Consider the following 17,928-nt stretch of genomic DNA (forward strand, 5'->3'; position numbering starts at 1 on the left):
AGGAGGGGAAGGAACAGAGGTGGACTTAAGAGCAGATAAGGAGAGAGAGTGAGAGAGAGAGGAAGGAGGGGGCCGGGAGGTGGCCAGGAGGAGGAAGGAAGAGAAGGAGAGAGAGAGAGGGAGGGAGGGACACGGACAGACGGACACGGAGCCAAAAGGACCGACGCAGAGACACAGAGAAACTGAGACGCCGGGTGACACAGCGCGGAAGGAGACGGAGGAGCGGGCCTGCGTCCTCTCCGCCCCGGTGGCTGAGCGGCCGGCCCAGAAGGCGAAACGCAGACATGTCCGCTCTCACGGGGCGGCTCCGGGTCCTGTATCGGAGAGAGGGGGCCTGGGCCATGTGCCCGCACTAACTCCCCAGCCCCCTCGGCCGGGGGCCCCCGTCTCTGGCGTGGGCATCCCTCCCTCCAGCCCCTGGCCAGCTGGGGGCCCAGGGCAGGGCAAGGACTGCTCCAAGGTCGCCGGAGCCCAGCCAGGAGAGGGCTGGTAGCGGCTCCCGGGGCTTGCCGGGCTGTCCGCCCTCGGATCCGGGTTATTTTGGGAGCTGAGGAGCCAGAACCCACCCCCTCCTCCCTTGTTCACGGGCCAGTGGCTGCTGACTCAAAAATATTCTCTCAAGGAAACTGTCTCCCCAAAATCCAATGTCACTTCTGCCGGGAGGCCTTCCCTGACCTCCGAGATTAAATTCTCTGCTCACACAGGCCCTGGCTGGTCCATCCGGTCCAGCGCTCATCCTGGGGACCCACGGTCCGGGTGTATCTGTCGGTCTCCCCCATCAGACTGTGAGCTGCATGTCTACTGAGCAAGAAAACATGTACACGCGCCCTCCCATGGAGCCTCTCGGCTGCTGGACACGGAGGCTTCAGGAAGAGGCCCTGGTTTATAGAGGAAGAAACCGAGGCACAGGGAGGCTGAGGGGGTTTGCTGCGGTTTCACGTCTGGAAGTTGCGGAACCAAGGTTTGAGCCCAGGCAGCCTGATTTCAGAACCCAGTCACGTGGCCACCTGGCACACGGCCTCCCCGCTCCAGGGATCACTCCACTCCCAGGGTTCGGCTCCGGATCCTTCCATGGCTCCCCAGTGCCTCTCAGGTCGAGTCTACACGTCCCCCGGGGAGCTAGTTCCTTCCTCTACTTGTCCTTTAACCACCCTCTCAGGTTCTCTCCCCTGACCTCCTGCTTCTAGGCCCGCTTCTGCTCTGGCCTTCTCTCATTTACTAACTCAAGATTTATTTAATGAGCACCTACTGTGTGCCAGGCACATCATAACTTGCTTCTGTAGGAAAAGACAGGTTGTGAAAAGCACTATGAAGTGACGACCACATTACGACCAACTGCTGGAGGAACTTGTTTTGCCAAGTAGACAGGCAAAGGGCTGGGGCCAGCAGGTGCCAGGCAGAGGGGACAGTGGAGGCAAAGACCCTGAGGCAGCAAGTGGGGTGGGACACGCTTTTAATAACCCAAAGCATGACTGAGACTTGTGAGAGAGGCGAGTTCAGAAAAGGGCAGGGGCTAGACTGTGTGAAGCTTCATGGCGATGGTGAAGAGGCTGAATTTTATTCCAGGTGCAGAGGGATACCTCTGAAGACTTTTAGGTGGCAGGTTAGCACAAGCCTTTGCTTTTTGTAAAACCCATCATCCTTTGGAGGCAACAACGTCGGGGTGAGAGCGGGAAGAAAGAGCAGCTACTGCGTCATCCAGGCGGGCGGGGATGGGGCGCCGGCTGTAGGGGCGGCAGAGCTGCTGAGGACGTGGGCAGGTGGCAGATAGGAAGCAGAACCCAGAGGACGAGCCGGGGAGACGGAGGCGGAGGAGCCTGGCCGATAAGGGCTCTGCCTGTAGGAGGAGGCTGGGTGACGGTGCCATTTACTGGGATGTGAAGCTGGGGAAGGAGCGAGTTTTTGGGGGGTGGGGGAGGGTGAGTGGGCACGATCAAGAATTCTTTTTGGACTTGTTAACTTTGAGATGCTTGTGAGATGTCCAAGTAGAGGTGCCAAGTGGCCAGTTGGATGATGAGCTGGGAGTGCAGAAGAGAGACGCAGGCTGAAGATAGAAATATGGGCATCAGCAGCTTAAAAGATGGTATTTAAAGCCATGGGGCTGGATGAGATCACCAAGGGAGGAGGACAGAGCCACGCAGCCTCCTGGCTGACCCGTCGGGTGACTCCCTGCTCAAAGCCGTCAGTGGGTCCCTACTGCCCTTAGGACAAGGCTCGTCACCTGTAGCTTGACACACGTGGGTCCTGCCAACTTCTCCGGTCTCACGTCCTTCGGCTGCTCACTCAGATCCTTCCTCCCATCATAAGAAGCACCCTGTGAAGTTTCACACCTCCAGGCTTTAGTTCGGGCAGCTCCCCCGCCTAAGTCCTCCTTTAGGCAAAGGCTAATTCTAACTCTGGCTCTTCTAAAGCGTTCTCTAACCCCCCGGGCAGACTTCTTTGCCACCCTGCCTCTGTGCTTCTGTGGCCTTCTGGACACGCTATATTATCACTGTCTTTCTGGGAGCCCCTTGGGCGAGGGGGCGGAGGCCGGTCCATCTTGCGTCTCTGGGGCTCAGCACGCCCGAGGCTCACAGAGAGCCGCCCTGCACTAAGCACCCATCCCTGCATCACCCATGAGTCGCAGGAGTGCATCTGATCTATGGCGGTGGAGATGGGGGTGGGGTGCTGAGAAAGTGGACTTCATCCCATCCTTTCCACCCTGAGCCTGGGCTGCGGCTCTGAACAGACTCACAGGAAGGAAGCTGCACACAGGGAGGAGGTGAGTGGGCGTGAGAATGAGGGGCAGCTGCTGGGCACTCCCTGGGCCTCTCACCTGCTGTTGCGGCAGCAAAGGGAAAAAGTGAAAAGACAAAATCGGAGCGAGGTGCAATCAGGTTCTCTGTCCTCACTGCTGCCTCGCCCCAGGACTAGAGACTCAACTGTGCAGGAAATCAGAGAGGCCTTGGGGGCGGGGCGTGTCTGGAGGGGTCACAACAAAGCTTCCGCACACTCCCAAGCAGCCGCACAGTCAAGTCTGATGCTTTGCGACCCTGTGGACTGTAGCCGCCAGGCTCCTCTGGCCGTGGGATTCTCCAGACAAGAATACTGGAGTGGTATTCTGGAGTTACCATGCCCTCCTCCAGGGGATCTTCCCAACCCAGGGATCGAACCCGAGTCTCCTGAATCTCCTGTACTGCAGGCAGATCCGTTACTGCTGAGCCACCAGGGAAGCCCCCTGCGTGCTCCGAGGCCACTTTTATTCTGTCTTGTGTCTGATGTTACCACCCACAGACTCCTGCAGAAAGCCCCCTCTAGCTGGTGGGCTGGGGTCGGGGGGAGGCACCTTGGCCATTTAATGACCGCCTCGTAGGTGTCAGGCACCATGCGTTTGTTCAAGGGCACAGACCTGGACTCTGATTCGAGACCAGCTACTTCTACGTGGCCTTGGGCACATCGCTGCCTTGCTCTGGGCCTCCGTTTCTTCATCTACAAGATGGGGACATTTTCATGTGTGTGCCCAGGCTTTGGGGGAGGCAACGTGTGACAACGGCTGTGACACATCGTGCAGAGTCCCTGTCCCACAGCTGTCTCCTTTCATCTTCCCAACAGCTGTCAGAGGAGTGTCGATGTTCCCATTTTACAGACAGGGAAACTAAGGCTGGGAGAGGCCCAGATCACAGAGCTAGGATGGACAGCACTGATGACTAGGAGCATCTCTGTCTCCAAGGGCCAAAGGCCCCTCTCTCTGCAACGCCCCATGCATTCTCTTACTTGTCATTCAGTCAGTAGGTTCTGGGGCCGTGAGTTGGATGCTGGGGACTCAAAGGTTATTCAGGCAAAAGCTCCACACTCTGGGGGTCAAGCCTCTCACCACCAACTACTTTATACCCCTTCCTCTCGCTCAGAGAAACTGGGGATGAGAGGGTGGGGTAGGAACTCTCAACTGTACCGAGAAGAAACAGTCTGGGAATTCCCAGCTCACAAGCCCAGTTACTCCTTCCAGGACCAGGCAAGCAGTTAGGGTTACTCCTCTGAATCTCAGTTTCTCCATCTGCAAAATTTGCATGAATTATGTGTCCCCCTGAAGATAACCAGAGGGCAAAGCAGAAAAGCATTAGGGTAGCCTTGGCACCCTTGCAGGGAGCCCCAATCAGGCTGCCTTTAGCTGAGGTCCATGTAAAGGTCGTTTGTAAAGGTCTGTGTAGATTTACATTTTTTTCCCCTAAGAGGAAGCCTGCGGCCTTCACCAGCTTCTCAAAGCAGTCCCTGACCCCTCTGTCCCACAAATACCCCGCTGGAATCACTATGTGGCGGGGCCAAGTCAACTCCCTGCTTTGCCAGTAAATGCCATGTAGGAACAGTATCAAGATGGCAGAGCCAGGAAATCCAGGGGCCTGGGCATGGTTAGAGAGAGCAAGATTTGAGGCTGCGACCCCAGGTTTGGGGGCCCTCAGCAAGGCAAGGCTACTTGAGAATCACGCCAGAGTGGATTGAGCAGAAATAGCTCAGATACTGGTCTTACCCAAGACCAGTATCTAATTCTTCCAGATCAGCAAGTTCCTGTCGCCTTAATTGATCAGCCTCTAGTTCGAGGAAATGAGATTTCATCTGACTCCTCCATCAGCCCCGGGGATGGGCGTGAAGGCAGCAGTGCAGTGCAGAGAGCTCTTGTCACAAATGCACCCTAATGGCCCGAGAAGCAGACGGACGGTGTAAGCCACAGCCCAGTGAGATGGCACTCAGAGAAGATACCTTGAGAAAACACGCAGGGGTTCATCTGCTTGGACATCCACAGCTAGACCCATTCCAGAAGTGGCCCGAAGGCACTTATTCTAGACTGGCGGGTCATGTGGGTGACCCCACTGGGGGCCCCGAGGGCAGACTGTGGCTGGAAATATCAGCTGACTGCGGGGGTCTCACGTGTGGGTCCTCCCGCCCAGGTCTCACTACAAATGACAACCAGCTTCGTACCTGGCCCCGCTACCCTGATGTCCCCACACGTCACGCTCAACCCATCTCGAGTCCAACTTGTCTGTTTCTTCTCTTATGATAAACACTTTTCTGTGTCTTTTCTGAAAATTATGTTTTATTCCGAGGTGGTGAAGAGGTCCTCCTGCGTCTCCTTCTAGAGGTTTTAGAGTTGCAGCGTTTACGTTCAGATCTACGTGTTGCCTCAACGTTTCTCATCTACTCCTCCTCCTATCGCGGTGAAAACAAAAGTTTTCATTTTAACCATTTTGAACTGTACAGCTCAGTGGCATTGACATTCACACTCTTGTACAACCATCACCACCATCTGTTTCTAGAACTTTTTCATCTTCCCCAACTGCAACTCTGTGCCCATCAAATACTGTCTCCCCACTCCCTCCTCCCCGCCAGCCCCTGGCACCACCATTCAACTTTCTGTCTCTACGATTTTGACTATGCTAGGGACCTCATGCCTGTGGAATTGCACAGTATTTGTCTTTTTGTGCTATATTCCACTTGGCATCTTCAGGGTTCATCCATGGTCCAGCATGTGTCAGACTTTCCTTCCTTTTTAAGGCTGAATAATATTCCATCATATGTATAAACAATATTTTGTTTATCCTTTCTTCTGTTGGTGGACATGTGGGCAGCTTCCCCAATAATGCTGCTATGGACATGGATGTGAAAATATCAGTTTTCAGTTCTTTGGGGTATATATCCAGGAGCAGAATTGTTGGATTGTCCGGCTACTCTAGGTTTAATTTTTTGAGGAACCACCATACAATTTCTTATAGCAGTTATACAACTTTACATTTCCACCAAGAATGCACAAGGGTCCCGATTTCTCTACATCCTTGCCAATACTTGTAATTTTCTGTTTTGTTTTAATAGCCATCCTAATGGGTGCGAAGTGAAATCTCATGGTGGTTTTGAGTTGCGTTTCCCTAATGATTAGTGATGTTGAGCATCTTTTCGTGTGTTTATTGGCCATGTGCATATCATCTTTGGAGAAATGTCTGTCCAAGTTCTTTGCTCATTTTCGATTTGGGTTGTTTGGCTTTATTTTTTTGGTTGAGATGCAAGAGTTCTTGATATAAGTCCCTTATCAGAGATATGATTTGCAGGTATCTTCTCTTATTCCATGGATCATCTTTTCACTCTGTTGATAGTATCCTTTGCTGCATAAAACTTTTTGAGTTTGGTGAAGTCCAATTTAACCAGTTTTTCTTTTCTTGCTTATCCTTTTGTTTTGGAATGAAGAAATAATTGCCAACCCCACCCCCACACACACACACACACTCTGTTTTCTTCTCCCTCAGTTCAGTGTGTGCATGGTGTGAGATAGGAGGTCCTATCTGAAATCCAAGCCTTAACCTTCTCTACCCCCACCTCATTCTCCCGTGGGGTTCACTGTCCCCATGAAAGGCCTCGTCCTCTCTCCAGGTGGGCAGCTCAGAACACAAGAGTCACCCTGTCCCTTTCCTCTCCATCATCCAAGTCCTGTTGGTTTTGCCCCTTCCAGTATTCTTGCCTGGAGAATCCCTTGGACAGAGGAGCTTGGGGGTCTACAGTCCATGGGGTCGCAAAGAGTCGACACGACTGAAGCAACTTAGCATGCACATTTCCTTGAAGCCACTCCCCGCACTGCGTCTCCACAGCCCCTGCTCTAAGTCTTTCTCATCTCTTGCTTGGGTGAGTGCAGGAGCCCCTTAACTGACCTGTCCCCTTCCATTTGGAAAAGCAAGTCTGTTTATACCACATCCTCCTCATCTCGTTCTTAGGATAAAGACAAAAGTCCTCACTGTGACCTTCGAAGCCCCAGGTGGCCCACCCCAGGTCCACCAGCCCCACCCAACACCGCATTCCCTCACTGTCTCATTCTCCAGCCACGCTGCTCACTCTCCCCACCAGGCCTTTGTCTGTTCTGCTCCTGGGCCTGAATGCTAATGCTGCTCCCGCCCCAGAAGCACCCAGCAAACTCCTACTCACCCTCCTATACTCTGCTCAATCCCACCTCCTCGTGGGGCCCGTCCCGGACTCACCTACTATGTACTCTGGTTGTGTTTCATACGCATTCGCCTGAGTGTTGGATTAATGTTCGACACTAGACCACTGAGAGCAGGGCCCGTGTCTGTTTTTAATCACTGTTACACATTCCTAAGGCCTCACACAGTGTGAGTATGTAGTAGATCATCTGTAAATCATTCAGGAATAAAGGAAAGAAAGAAGGAAGGGAGGGAGGGAGGGAGGGTGGATGCTTGGAGTGAAAAGATTGATTGCCTTGCTTTACAAGATTCTTTCTAAGACGGGAAGCTGTGATACTCATCATTTCTGGAGGGCAGGGGGGAGCACTCACTTTGAACTTATTATGCATGACAAACACAGGCAGGCCCTTTCTCAGGCTCAGTTTCCTCATCCATAGAGTGGGGATTACAACATTCCCTTCTAAGACTGTCATATTAGAAGAGATGATGTATGTGAAAGTGCTGAGCCCCAAACAAGCGCTCTGGAGACGACCCTGAGCCCAGCCATGCCCCCAGATCCAGCCACTCTCCTAGCTTCTCTGTGCCTTAGTCTCTTCAGTTCATTAGTTGCCAGGTTTGGGCACGGACACATCCCTAGAATGATACATGGAGACCCAAGCCCCCTTTGAGGCATGCAGTCTTTGGGAATTGCCCTCAGGTACATGCCTGGGAGGCTTAACTCAGATATACTTTGATCTAGCCATACCTGAAGCCCAGTAAGAGCAGAAACCTTAGAAAAAATGCTCATGACTTATCTGCTTGAACATTTGTTTTTTTTCTTGTTGAAAGTTTGGAAATGGCATGAGACTTACTCTAGCCTGGTGAGTCAGAGGTGGGTGGGCCCACACTGGGCCCACTTCCCACTACAAGCCTAGATGCTAGGCAACTCTTATCTTGCATGAGACTTGAGTAAGTCCCCCTGGGAGGCAGGGCAGACCCCCTGAGCTGCCCTTAGGCACCAAGAGGAGGCCAGGCCAGGTCCTGAGAAGCTCTGGGGCCTACCTAGGACCCTGATGTTGCTTCACAGGGGATATGTCCTGCCATGGACCCAGCAGTGAAGGAAGGGGCAATGAATGGCCATGGCTGAAGTAGGGGCTTCCTCAATTCTGGGCTTCCTGCTGTCTGCTGGGTGGGCTGCCTGCCCCCTTCAACTCTCCTTTCCTCAAGCTGAGGAAGGGGGCTCCAGGCTCCAGGCTCAGTGGGCCCCTAACTGGGAGAGGAGTCCAGAAGGACTCCTCCTGCTAAGGGGGCTCATGCTATCTGGGGAAACAGGCCCTACCTCTAGGGGCTGCCTGTCGTCTTGTCCCTGACACAGAGCTCGCTCCCACACCCCAGTCCCTTTAGGGCTGAGACTCTTCCAAGTCTCTCCCAGTGACCCTACTCCCATCTCAGCCCCAGGCTTGTCCAGGCTCTCTTCCCAGTGCTCCCCAACTCCTGGTCCATCTCCTTCCCTCCACCTCTACATCCATCATGAAAGCCCACCTGAGTGACCACACTAGCCTCCTCATCGATTTCTCTGCTAATCCCTCGCTCTGACAATTGCTTCACCACACAACGAGACTGACAATTCCTAAAACGTGAACTGGATCAGGTCACTTCCCTGTTTAAAACCTTCGATGGCTTCCAGCACACTCAGAATGAAGTTCAAAGTCCAGACTCTACAAGACTGGACCCAAGTGCTCTGGCTCTGCAGATGGCTCCCTTCCCCTCCCACATATTTCTCTCTCATGATCTCTGCCCAGCCTGCTCCCATCTGTCATGCTGGACCTTACAGCAGAGCATCTTTTTTTTTTTTTTTGCAGTTACAGACACATAGGTCACCTAGCTGGGGCTGCTGTGACCTTCTTGAGAATGATGATAACACAGATGCAAGCAGAGATGACGAATGAGAAAAGTCGTTTGAGCGCCAGGATACAGCCATGCCTGAAGTCAACACGTCTATTTTTCTTAAGTTAACTTGAGTTGACATTTATACTACTTGCTTCTGAAAGGAGCCCCAATTAATTCAAGGCCAGCCCTTCCTCGCCCCACTCTCCATCTCCTCTTCTGCTCCTCCGACACGCCAGCACCCCCACCTCAGGGCTTCTGCCCATGTAGCTCCCCGTTCTCCCAGATATCACACACCCCAGGTCCCTGCTCAAATGTCACCTCCTTAGAGAGGCCTGCCCTTCCCACCCCATCAACAGTGACAAGCCTGATCATCACCCCCTACTCCCTTACTCTGGCTTATTTTAAAAAAATAACTGCTTCAACCATCATGAACAGTATGTGTTTACTTACTGTCCATCTCCGTCCACTAGGGTAGAGATTGTGTTAGGATGCCCCACTGTCCTGATTAGCTTGAGAATGGGCGGTGGGGTGGGGTTGGTTTCTGAGATGCAGGACTTCTATTTCTAAGGCCAGAACGCCCTGGACGATTTGATCACCCGTGACTGCTCAGTTGGTTTACTATAAAACCCCATTTCTCAGACCAGGGCTGGCGCACAGCAGGTAACCAGTGCCCAGCTGAGTGGGTAAATGAGTGCCAGCCCTGGGCCAGGCGGGGCCACCCTGTGTTTACGCGGACTGTTTTGTTTCCCCCTCATGAGCAGCCTGGGAGCTGGGCTCTATTATCCCCATTTTACGGACGAGGAGCCTGAGGCTTGGGCACCTTGCCCAGGCCACACGGCTGGGGAAGCAGGACTGGAATCCATCTGAAAGTCAAGCCCGTCACTGTACCGCTGTGCACACGCCCCAGTCACAGCTCGCTCTGCTGATGCCAACTGACCCTCAGCCTCAGCCGTGTCTGGGCCCAGAGCAGCTCAACCCCTCACCTCACCCTACCCAGAGGGGTGAGAACTAACCCAAGAGCAACCTGCTCTCGGCCAGGCTGGTGGTGAGAGGAAGGAGAGAGTGGGCGGTGCAGGGGCTGGACTCGAGGTGCGCCGAGACCAGAACCCCCAGCGTGTGGCAACTGCTGCCCCGACCTGTGCGTCCCCAGGCATTTCCGGTCCAGATCCCCCTGACTTTCTGCAGGCCTGTCAATCACAGCTGCCTTTGCAGCTGGTCCTCAGCCCTGTGACTGAGCTGGAAAAGCCTGTCTTCTGCCCACCCACCGGGGCCTAACTGAAGCCTCCTTCCCCCCACAGTTAATAGAAAGGCCCCTCTGCCATCACAGACTCGCTGCCTTCCCTGCCCCCCAAGTCACTATCAGAATCAGCAGAACAACAGTGCGGGGTGGGGTGATGCTTTCCCCAGGCCAAGGACTCTCATCCGGCCCCTGCAGGCAACCCTGGTGACGGGAGCTCTTTCTCATCTCCATTGCGTGCATGAAGAAACTGAGGCCCAGAAAGGCGAAGTCACCTGCTCCAGGCGACACAGCTCAGAGAGACAGAGTCAGGGCTGTCTCTGCTGTTCACAGAGCCGGGAATTTCCCACACACTAGTTCTCATTCCCACTTTGCACGGTAGGTATGTCTGCTATTTAGTTGCTCAGTTGTGTGTGACTCTTCATGACCCCATGGACTGTAGCCCGCCAGACTCCTCTGTCCATGGAGTCCTCCAGGCAAGAGTACTGGAGTGGGTTGCCATGATCCACTTCTCCAGGAGTGGTAGGTACAATCGTGTCCATGTTTTGGAAGTCAGACAGCACCGGAGTGAGGGGACTGACCAAGGTCCCATGGTCTGGATGTTTCCTAGGGAAGCCCGTCCTACTAAATGGCTTCCCTCCCTCCTTTCCTTCCACACTACCCACCCACCTATCCACCTGTCTCACCACCAATCAGCGTTCACTGACCGACAGTGATGTCGACACCAACCCCAGCTCCCGGTGCAGAACAGCTGGAAACCCCTTCTGGAGAGGCTGCCGGGACTTTGAACCACCATCTCCTGGGTCCTCCCAGTGATCTACTCGGGAGTCTCTTGCTGGGGAGTTCTTCATTCTGGGATCTAATCTGCTCTCCCCCTGCCTGGCCACCAAGGAGTTGTTTTTTCATAACAAAGTGGGGCGGCAGAAGGGCCACAGGAGGTTTTCATAATTCCATCGTTGGAAATTTCCACGGTGGTGGAAAAGACCTGCTGGCCACTCTCCAAACACCTCTCCTGAAAAGACTTCCAAACCCAAATGGCTGGACTGGGCCCGCTGCAGTCCTGGCAGACGCTGGAGCCGCCCACGGTAGGGCCCCGGGCCAGCGTGTGGGCATCGGCCCCCCAGTGTGGAGCTGGGCACCAGAGGCCCAGGGCTCAAGGAAAAATGGGGAGCTTTTCCTCTCTTGGAGGAATGTGTTGAAGAACAAAGCAGTCACTTCCCCGGACGCCAGTCACAAGCCTGGAGTCCGTTTCCTCTGCCACCCACTCGCTGTGTGACCTTGAGCAGTTACCAGACCTCTCTGAGCCCAGTTCCTCCCCTGGGAAAGGAGGCAGGGGGTGGGCAGCTCTTTAAGGTCTGAAACACGTGGTGATGTGTGGCTGGCTCTGACACTGGGTCTCCTGAGTTCTGAGGCCAGGAAGGGAGCAGAGAGACTGAGCCCATGGGAACTCTTGAGCAATCTAAAGGGCCCAGAGGGAGAAAAAGGACCCACAGGTCCTGGAGGGTGGGAGCGTGTGGGTGAGATCGCAGCCTCCTCACCACCCAGCCACTCTCTGCCTCTCCCACGGGCACGCGGTTCGCCCAGCTGCCTTCTGGGAAAGGAAGGGACAGACAGCGGGGTCTGGACAAAGGTGAGGAACTTGGGGAGGCGACCCCCGCCCACAGCCATCCCTGGGGGTCTCGGTGGCAGTCTGAGCTCTACACACCCACCCACTGCACCCGCTACCCGCTGCTGCCTTGGTGGTTCCTGCCCGCTGTCCCCAGGTGCCCCACTCCCCGCTCAGACCTCACGCCTTTGCTGGGCTGACCAGGCCCTCACCCTGTCCTGCAGAGGCCCCCAGGGCCCCAACTCCCTGCTACGTATGGTAGGAGAGGGCGCAATGACCCAGAGGATCACCTCTCCCTCCCGCTGCCTGCAACCTCTCCTCCCAATGCAGGAAACTCCCTTATACATCAAGGCCCATTGGGGACCACAGCCTCCAAGATAGCCTAGGAAGAAACCCTGCAGGTTAGGGACAGTGGCGACTTCCTGAGCAGACCTGGGTTTCTGCCCCCTTAGGCAGATGCCTTCACAGCTCAGAGTCTATTTCCTCAGCCATGCAGTGGGGGTGGCAGCCCTGGCCCTTCTACTGTCGTCCTGAGGGTGGGAATGAGAATGAGCTAGGAGCGCTGGGCCCAGAGGCTGGCCTGGAGCAGACCCTAGGCAGACCCGACCCGGGTGGACCCCCTCTGTGAAAGCGCCTGGGTCAGGACCCAGTCAGACGAGGCGGTGGGGCGGTGAGGTGAGGCGGTGAGGTGTTAGGAGGCTGGGTGGCCATTATCATCCCTGCCATCAGAGAAGCACTGTCTACTTTTTAAACTGAGCACTTGGTATGTGCTGGGCTTCCAGGTGGCGGTAGCGGTAAAGAACCCGCCTGCCAATGCAGGAGATGCAAAAGACACAGGTTCAATCCCTGGGTCGGGAAGATCCCCTGGAGGAGGAGATGGCTCCCCACTCCAATGTGCTTGCCTGGAGAATCCCATGGACAGAGGAGCCTGGCGGGCTGCAGTCCACGGGGCCGCATACATGCCAGGCTCTGAGGTTAGGGCCTCTTGCAGCTCCCTCACTAAAGTCCTGCCTGGAAAGGTTTATCAGCTCATTTTACAGCTGCTGAAACTAGGTTCAGAGTGGTGAGGCCACCTGGCTGGTGGGTGACACGGCCAGGGCCTTTACCCCTGAGCTGTGCACTGAGGAGGGTGCAGGTGGGGAGCAATGGGGTGGCAGGGGGCTTAAAAGAGGAGGCAAGGGATGGTTTTGTGCCCCCTTCCCTGGCGGCTGCTCAGGGCAAGCTGAGTGCACCTGGCACAGCCCCTCCTGGCTGGGTGAACCCTCAGCAGGCTCCTCTCCTGCCTCCAGCCCCTTTTGCTTTCAGCTTGTCTCCTTGTGTCTAAAGCAGGCCCTTGTGATTATAGCAAAGAAACCAAATTTACTCTGCCTGTCTCCACATTTTCTCCAGGGGTGGACAGGGATGAGGGTGAGGTGGGGTTGGGAAGAAAAGGGCTGCCCATCCCCACTGCCCACTCCACAGAGTCACAGAGGCTGACTTGTGGACCCCCTGTCTTGGCCTGCTTGCTCCCCTGGTCCCGGGCCAGTCCCTCAGCCCAGGATCAGCTCTCAGAGCTTGGGAGTTGGACGATCAGTCTGCAAGGCTGCTGTGTGCCAGTGGCAGGGGAAGGCCTTTGCAGAAGCTTCTGGCAGAATCTGCTACCTCTGGAAATGGGGCTGAGAGGTGGTGAATGAGATGAGGGGGACACAAAGATGCACAGGGCAGGGGCCACATCAGCACCCTGCAATCCCACCTGCATCCCACCGTCCCCCCATCCAGGGGCCTTGTGTGAGTGCCCGCTGATCACGTGCGGGACTTGGTCATGCAGATGCGGGTTCGGAACCTGCTCTGTCACTTACTAGCTGGGCAACTCAGTTTCTCTGTCTGCAAAATGGGAATTTCCTCAACAACTGCTCAGAACTGTTGCAAGGATTGAATCAAATGAGAACCTCTTCCCACACAGCAGCCAAAGGGGCCTGTATGTGAGTCTCACCCCTGCTTAAGGCCCTTCAGTTGTCGTTCAGTCTCTAAGTTGTGTCCGACTGTTTGTGACTCCATGGACTGCAACACGCCAGACTTCCCTGTCCAACACCATCTCTTGGAGTTTGCTCAGACTCATGTCCATTGAGTCGATGATGCCATCCAACCATCTCATCTGCCCTCTTCTGTCCTCAATCTTTCCCATTCTCAGGGTCTTTTCCAATGAGTTGGCTCTTTGCATGATGTTCCCAAAGTATTGTAGCTTCAGCATCAGTCCTTCCAATGAATATTCAGGACTGATTTTCTTTGGGATTGACTGGTTTGATCTCCTTGCTCTCCAGGGACTCTCAAGAGTCTTCTCCAACACCACAGTTCAAAAGCATCCATTCTTTGGCACTCAGCTTTCTTTATGGTCCAACTCTCACATCCATACATGACTACTGGAAAAATCATAGCTTTGACTATAAGGACCTTTGTCAGCAAAGTAATGTCTCTGCTTTTTAATATGCTTTCTAGGTTGATCATAGCTTTTCTTCCAAGGAGCAAGCATCTTTTAATTTCACGGCTACAGTTACCATCTGCAGTGATTTTGGAGCCCAAGAAAATAAAGCCTCTCACTGTTTCCACTGTTTTCCCATCTATTTGCCATGAAGTGATGCGACCAGGTGCCATGATCTTAGTTTTTCGAATGTTGAGTTTTAAGACAGGTTTTTAACTCTCCTCTTTCACCATCAAGAGGCTCTTTGGTTCCTCTTTGCTTTCAGGGCAAGGATCAAATTCAAAACCCGTTCCATGAACTATAAAGCCCCTAGATCCGGTCCCTTACTTTCCCTTCTGCCTCACCCACCTCTCTGCCCTCTGAACACTCTACCGCAGCCATGTGGCCTCAGTCTCTGAACACGCCTAGCTCCTTCCTGCCTCAGGGCCTTTGCACATGCTGGCTCCTTCGTTGGGATTGCTCCTCCCCCTGATGGTGGCACGGCCAGGTATTTATCATCTCAAATGTCACCTCCTCAGTGAAGGTCTCCCTGACCATCCTACTCAAGCTGCCCCCGTGGCCCCTTCAACTGCCTGGTTAATTTTGTTTGTAACACTCACTGCTGTATGGAATTCTTTATTTACTAGTGAGAGCTTCCCTGTGTCATTCACCACTGTATTCCCATTGCCTCAAACAGTGCCTGGCATGGCGCAGAAGTCCAAGAAATACTTGTTAAGTGAATGAATGTGTAATGAGCCTGAAACACCGTGGGCATTAAATGCTGGTTCCCTTCCTTTTACCCGTTCCCAGCATAGCCTTTCCTCCCAGGCAAGTGCATGTTCAGTCACGACACACACCCCTGGCGTGCTGCAGTCCATGGGGTCTCAAACAGTCAGGCACAACCCCCCAACCCCAAGTAAATATCCAGATGAAACCAAAGAACACAATTCTCAAACAAGAAAACTCTGAGCTGGAAGGAGGATGCTAAGGTCTTGTCTGGCTTACTGGAGGGTCCCCACTGAGGCTGCAGGAAGTCCAGGTCTCTGGAAAGAGCGGAGAGCAGCCCTTTCCTTCTCAGCATGAAGCTGGGGGGCCACTGAGCCCCAAGAGTAACTGCATCCTCTCTCTGGTTCTGAGACACTCCCTCCCCACCCCGTGCAGGCTGAAAATGTGTGCTGTGGGCAGAGACCATGTCTGGTTCATTCACACCAGGCCCCCAGTGCCCTCACGGAGCAGATGCGCATAGAACACCTGTAAGTATAAATGAATGAAGACAGAGGGTTGGACAGCAGGCGACAGAAAGGATTGGTAAATCGGCGTCCACAGAGGTTACCAGCTTGGGACATGGTGCAAACACTGCCCAGAGCCGCCATCTGATGGTGCCTCCAACAGTCCTCATGTTCCGTCACGCCCCTGCTCAAGAACCTGCGGTGGCTCCCACTGCCTTGGAGAAAGTTCAGATTTCTTAGTCTGGCATTCGAGGCCTGCCTCCTTTCCTCTCTCCCTGCTTGCATGCATGCATCCATCCATCCTCCCCTCTAGCTGCCCATCTATCCAGCTGCCTGCCTGTCTACCCATCCATCCCTCTGTCCTTCCACCTATCCACCCACCTACCTGTACTCTTTCCTCCCTCTCTCCATTCCTCCACCCAGACGTCCACCCACCCATCCATCCTTTCATGCAACGTTGACTAAGTGGTTCCCAGGTTCTAGACAGCGTGCTAAGTGCTGGGGTTAACCTAGATCTTCAACTCTTTAATAAACCTGTTTCACCAAATATCGATCTGCAGATCCTATCTGCTTTACCTTCAAAACACACCCATGTGACCACGTCTCATCACCGTCACAGTCCCTAGCCTGGGCTGAGCCACTGTCTTCTCGCAGAGTGCTCACTGAGGAGGACTCCTCCCTGATCTCCCTGCTTCTCATCCCCTCATCCCACCCCAGCCTGTTCTAGACACATGGTCAGAGATGAATCAAGTCCTCTTGTATTCAGAAACTTCCTGTGGTTCCTGCCACTCTCTGAGGAAAACCCAAAGTCCCTGAACGGCCCACGAGGCCCTACATGATCTGTACCCCTCCCCTACCCATTACCTCTCCAACCACATCCCCCCACTCCCCCTCACTCACTCCCCTCCACCCCACTGGCTTCATCCCTGTCTCTGAATCCACTGAGCATGCACCCACCTCAGGGCCTTTGCACTGGCTACTCCCGCTTCCCCAGACAGCCACAGAACTCCCTCAGGTCTCTGCCCAAATGCCACCTTCTCAGGGAGGCCTTCCCTGGCCCCATCCTTGAAGCCACCCTCTTTATCTTCCTCCCTTTGCCTTATTTCTCTCTGTCCATGGACCACTCCCCGACGCGCTGCCCACTCACATCTTTGTTTACCGTCTATCTCTGCCCCCTCGAGTACAAACCATGGGGCAGTGAACGGGTCCCTGTTGTCCCAGTGTGGCCTCTGCAGTGCCTGGCACACAGCGCGCCCTGCACGGTGTTTGTGGATGGAAGGAAAGCCCACCTTTAGGTACGGGTGGGGGCTGCCATTTTATGAAGGACTTTTGCATTCTTCTCATCAGTGGTCAGAATCTGATGATTGTCTCTGTTCATAACCAACCCTCTGAGCGCTCATTAAACAGATCCACAGGTTCTCCCTGACCTGCTTGCCCTCTCACCATCGGCCCCAGTGACCCCACTGTCAGCAGGGACCCAGCGTGACCTCCCATTTCTGCCCCCTGAAGTCCCCAAGCCTTGTCAGCTCACCCTGCCTCCTCCCCCCAGAACCTGCCCCTTATTTGCCCAAATGCCTGTCTGGCCTCCAGCCTCCTGGGCCTCCAGCCTCCTCTCTGCAACCCGTTATCCTCACTAGGGCCATGGGATTTCCCCAAGGGGCCCGTCTGGCCACACCACTCCCCAGCTTAACACCTGCCCTCAGCCTGGCCCTGCCACCTCTTGTGCTCCCCACCCCACCCGCTGCCTTCTGCTCTGGCCTCTGCTGGCGTCTCTGCCTGCTCAGGCTGCGCCTTCGCCTGGGGCGCCCTGCCCACCACCTACCTTCCTTCCAGCTGGCTGGCTCTCGTTTACCCTTCTGCTCGGCTGCGGCTGGCCGCGTGGGGCCCTCTCGGGGCTGTTCCCCGACAGCACCGGCAAGTGGCTGCCTTCCCTGGGCCCGCATCCCTGAGGCTGCCCTCTCGCCGGGCTGTGAGCACACTCACTGGTCTGCAATGACTGGTGTCCCTGCGAGGCCAAGCGCTCGGGGACTGGAGGCCACTGGCCTCACGGTCAGGCTCAGAGCGCTGGAGCCAGCCTGCTGGCTTGGCGCCCTTGGGCAGGTCACTGTATGTCTGGGGACCTCACTCCCTGTTTTGTAAAGTGGGGGTAATGATTGCCAGAAGGATGCTGTATTCAGCAAATCCCCCCCAGCACTTAGAGCAGAGTCTAGATGTGAGTCAGTTGACAGCATTCAGATGGAGAAACTAGAGGAGGGAAGGAGCCCAGGGCCCTGGCACCTGGCTGCCACGGTGGGGGCTGGGACTGGACCAGAGGATCACCTTGACCTGTACCTGCCCTCCGAGGATCACCTTCTTCTTACTAAGAAGCCTTTACTTGCTTCAGCTGACTTTTTAAAATGAGCCTTATTTGCTTTGGGGGTGAGAAGCTCTTTGCAGGTTTGTGGTTAATGCCCTTCATTCTTCTCTCCTTCTGACCTTTGTGCCTGTTATTCTGATTTCACCTCCTGCCTTTGTTTGCATGTGGCTTTTTTTAGCTGACCTTTTGCATCCAGCCTTTTTATTTGAGCTCAGGCTCCCTGCCCCTCCTCTGGGTCTCAGGGCAACGATGTCTCTGG

The sequence above is a fragment of the Bos mutus genome, chromosome 22, assembly GCF_027580195.1.
Source record: "Bos mutus isolate GX-2022 chromosome 22, NWIPB_WYAK_1.1, whole genome shotgun sequence".
NCBI lineage: Eukaryota > Metazoa > Chordata > Mammalia > Artiodactyla > Bovidae > Bos > Bos mutus.